The sequence below is a fragment of the Calidris pugnax genome, unplaced genomic scaffold (assembly GCF_001431845.1).
Source record: "Calidris pugnax isolate Ruff unplaced genomic scaffold, ASM143184v1 scaffold129, whole genome shotgun sequence".
NCBI lineage: Eukaryota > Metazoa > Chordata > Aves > Charadriiformes > Scolopacidae > Calidris > Calidris pugnax.
Genome location: NW_015090856.1, coordinates 1,384,231 through 1,388,823, shown reverse-complemented (window position 1 = coordinate 1,388,823; position 4,593 = coordinate 1,384,231). Strand labels below are relative to the sequence as shown.

The 4,593-nt window shown below is 45.6% G+C and overlaps 1 protein-coding gene across 1 annotated transcript in view; it reads right to left on the bottom strand.

Annotated features, from left to right (window-relative positions):
• NADK (NAD kinase) overlaps window positions 1–1,002 on the bottom strand; it is a 32,964-nt gene extending 31,962 nt beyond the window's left edge. Inside the window, exon 1 of the mRNA XM_014943931.1 lies at window positions 913–1,002. The gene's annotated coding sequence lies outside the window, so the exon portion shown is untranslated. The remainder of the gene's footprint in view (window positions 1–912) is intronic.
• Between the last annotated feature and the right edge of the window lie 3,591 nt (window positions 1,003–4,593).

Here is a 4,593-nt window from a genome sequence, read left to right as displayed (position 1 = left end):
AAGGGGCATAAACCTGCAATATTCGGCAAGAAATCGTAGATTTGGTGGTTTGGGGCGGAAGGAAGCTTAAAGATCATCCAGTGCCACCCCCTGCCCTGCGCAGGGACACCTCCCACCAGACCAGGTTGCTCCAAGCCCCATCCAGCCTGGCCTTGAACCCCTCCAGGGATGGGGCAGCCACAGCTTCTCTGGGCAACCTGGGCCAGGCTCTCACCACCCTCACAGCAAAGAATTTCCTCCTCATATCTTACCTAAATCTCCCCTCTTTCAGTGTCAAACTCTTCCCCCTCCTCCTATGGCTCCCCTTCCCTGATCCAGAGTCCCTCCCCATCTCTCCTGGAGCCCCTTGAGGGACTGGAAGGGGCTCCAAGGTCTACCCGGAACCTTCTCCAGGTTGAACCCCCCCAACTCTCTCAGCCCATCCTCACAGCAGAGGGGCTCCAGCCCTCCCAGCATCTCCATGGCCTCCTCTGGCCCCACTCCAACAGCTCCATGTCCTGCTGTTGGTGGCCCCAGAGCTGGAGGCAGCACTGGGGAGGTGTCTCCCCAGAGCAGAGGGGCAGAATCCCCCCCTCACCCTGCTGACGGTGCTGCCAGGGTGTGTGGAGCTTCTCCTCCACCAACACCCCCAAGTCACCACCCTCCTCAGTGCTGCTCTCCCACCCATTCTCCACCATCATAACATCCAAATCCATCATAGCATTGACCGAGCAATGGTCCAACTGAGAAGCAATTACACCCTCCTCAAACTAAACCAACAGCAGACTTCTCAAGGCCAAGCTGTGGCCTGTTCCTAACACTACCAGCTCTTCGGCCCTCAGCTCTCAAGGGGCCAAGCGCAAGTAGAGGACTGGACGCTCCAATTACAGCACATTTTAGAAGGTCCCAGATGTCTAACATACATAATCTCACCTGTAACACGTAATCTAAGGCCAGGCACAGTCTTGGACTTCCTTTCAATTGGCTTCGTTTGCTTTCTGCCCTTCAGTTGGTGCCCTGCCTTTTAATCACTTTGCTACAGCTGTAGTTGTTTGCACGCACGTTACTCACACCCATCTACGCTGCAATACCCGTCATGAACTTCTACCTTAATCTTCCCTTAGATCATCAGTTCAATACTCCTCCCAGTATAGAATTCCTGTTTGAGGACACACGCCACATTACCGTACTGGAATCACTCCTTATCTCAAGTACAAAGAGAAGCTCCTGAGATGCGGGAAGCCATTTTCCCAGTCTGTCCTTGGTCTGCAACCAAATGTTGAGTGAGGGTGAAACAAAACAAAAAGGCATTTGGTGTCAATGTGCCATCACCAGGAACTTTGTCACAGACTTCAGCAGAGGTGGGATCAGGCCCCTGTAGAGATGCCAACAGGAAAACCATCCTTCACAGTTACCAAAACCAATCACATTTTCTCATTTCAAAACTGCATTTTCAACTAATACGACTTTGAAGAGATCACAGACTCATATGTAGCTCACTGGATTGTGTATCAGGGTAAAACCACAAAAGTGAGAACAAGTCACACCACTTGAGAATGTGCCAATTTGGGATTTTTTTTTTTATTCCTCTATGCAGACATTTATGTTTTCAGGAAATGGGAGCTGCAAAGAAGTGACAGTCAACAGGTGACGAGACAGACTTGAGAAACAGGAAGCAGTTACTACACGTGGGGAAACACCACATGCAATGGGACACCACTTTCTAGAGAGTACAGTATTTTGAATTTAAATTTTTCTTTAATCCTCCTTCCAAACAATGTTAAGAGTCCAGTCTGGGAGGAATTAAGGAAACAATACACAGTTCTATGGAGTTAATGACATCTTGGAGACTCAAATGACTTACAGGTGCTGAAAGAGGTGTTCAAACTGCAAAGGGACAACACAACACAAAACCAGGAAGGCATATAGCACTAAGCTTTATGGAGTCAAAGAATTCATCTTAAAAGCCGCAGTAAAACACCACGTTCCAGCAGAGGGGAGCCATGCTCGGACACAGTGCCTTCGTTAACCACACCTGACCATACCTAATTGCCACCTACAAAAGCTAACCAAGGAGTAAATTTTCATTTGAGATGGATTTTTCCAAATTTATTCGGATGAAAGAGATAAACCACCGCTAGAACCATCTTCCATAAGAATATATACTGTCTGTTAAAAAATAAACATTTCAAAGTGGCAGGGCTTTTTTATCCCTCCACGCATGGTGACTTCATGCAGTTGCTCAACGTTTTGCAAGAGGCATGAACTCTGCAACACGATGAACGCTTATCCTCATTAATTGATGGAGATAAGACCGCTAATCAGCTGAGCCTATCCTATTTATAAAAGGGCTACAGTTACAGCAGCAGCTCTGAGCTGCCCAGGTCCAGCAGCGACCTTGGAAGTTCTGCTTGGGGTCTGGGGGAAAGAACAGCCAGACTGGAAACACCTCGTCCCTCCTCCACAGGCTGAAGAGCCATGAGAACAGTGTCTTATGTCACTTTTGAGCCACAACAAGAACAGCGTAGCTCAGCATTCAAACCCAGGTTGTGCTGCCTTTCTCCCAGGGAAGACACTGGGGAAAAATAAAGAGAAACATCAGCAGTAACACTGAGAAATAAGGATGAACAACATACTGCTTTTTTTTTTTTTCCTCCTAAGGCTCTCAGTTCTGTGAAATGTAATTTGGCTGGCTTTAGATTAAAAAAAAGAAAGGACAAGTTAACAAAATTGCTATTGCTTGTTTGACTAATCGCCCAGAAGACTGGTGTCTGTTACAGAGAAGCTCCGCTCAGCCTCCATCTACAACCCAAACCTACCTTCAGCAGAAGGTATTGCCACCAAACAGGAAGCAATTAACAAATTGTCTCTATTAACGCCTAACAGGGTTGAAGAACGTAGTTCTTACCTCTCAAACTTCATTTCTCTGGTGACTCAAAATTCCTGAGGAATCACGAGAAATAGAAGTGGGCCATGAAGTTTAAATTCTGTTGGAAATGGTGGCACATGAGTGTGACAAAGAAGCTACTTATCAATGGTCACGGACTACAAAGCCACTGACATAAAGACAGAGCAACGTATGCCACAGCATTGCATTCATTATTCAGGCTGATTAAAAACGCCTCCCATTGTTACGTAAAAGTCATTATCCCAATTTTAAAGACCAAACCAGATTAATTGACTTGCAGAAGGGTTAACAAATCTGTGACACAGCTGAGATAAGCAGTGAGGAATGTTGGCGTGTAGCCCCACACTCGATCCACTTGACAATACAGATCGTCTTTGATAATGTCAGGGTAGGATTGAGAGCTCTTGGCAGCTTGTAAAGAAAACTTGGGTAACAGGGAACGGGGAGATTCTGGAGATATCTAACACGTGAAGAGTAATATCAAAACTGCTCACCTCCTGTCTCGAGATGGATCTATGAAGAATGGCTCGGGGTGCAGCTTGGGGTGTGTGGGGAGTCATTCCTGTCCCTCCCTGCGTGACTAATGGAGTCTATTCTTCTGCCTTCAAAATGGATAAAAACCAATTACTTCCCTCTTTATCAATCTTGTCAAGATCAATCTCACTTGATACAGGAAATGCCTCTTTGTGTGTGCCCAAGAAGCACACAGTCCATATTTTATGGGTTTCCAGTTGCTACCCCAAAACAAATAAGAGTTTAAAACCAGGTCTACTTACTACACCATTTTACTGTTCACGGGAAACCTGGTGATTCTTTTTAGGAAAGACCTTGATTCACAGGAGACCTTGATTCTTTCTGGGAAAGCAGCTTGATTAATTGGAAAATTTAAAAGTTTCCAGTTCCTTCAGTTTCCCCAGAAAAGACTAAATATGGTGTTCTAAAGCAAGCACACTGCTGGAGCACTGCATTTCAAGCCAAGTCCGGAGGAATTAATTCTGTTTTCTATAGGATCTCTCTAAAGTCAAACACCCCTTAAACCTTCACTGGGCTAAACTTTCCCATTGACAAAGCCAATGTCCTCAATTCCAAGTGGAGAGACTAAAGGTGACTCTGGAGAAAAGCTTCTCTTGGTTTCCTGTTAAATACCTTCACCCTGACTGTCTGGGGAGGTTTGGGCAGTTGCTACCTGTCCCCAAGCCACCATTGCTCCGGGTATTTATGATAGTAATATAGGAGACATGTCAGAATCCAGCCTTACAAAATTCTAGCGCTCTCTCAGTATTTTAAGGAAACTGGCTTATTTCTGTCATCATTAGAAGACACCCCATGACCCTAAAACCAGATAAAATGTACCAAAATTCCCACTTCAGCTACTGCTTGGCTCTCGATAGCAAGGGGTGCTGGTTGGTTTGGATCCTTTTACTGGCCAGAGACCACCCAAGTCAAACGAGTAAGATAAACAACTTACTGTAACAATGGAGGAAGTTGGGTCACAAGCCTCCATAATTGCCCAAACTTTGAAAACAGCCTGACGAGAAATAGCAAGGAAACAGAGTAAGGTGGTTTGTTTACATTCGATTCCTCTCTGGTGTCATGTGTTACCAGTCACACTGACATCCAGAGACCATTATACAGCTGGGGAGGATTCTGACTACCAAGAGGCACAAGTTCATCAAGTGACATGAAAAGTCAAGTGGCCAAACAAT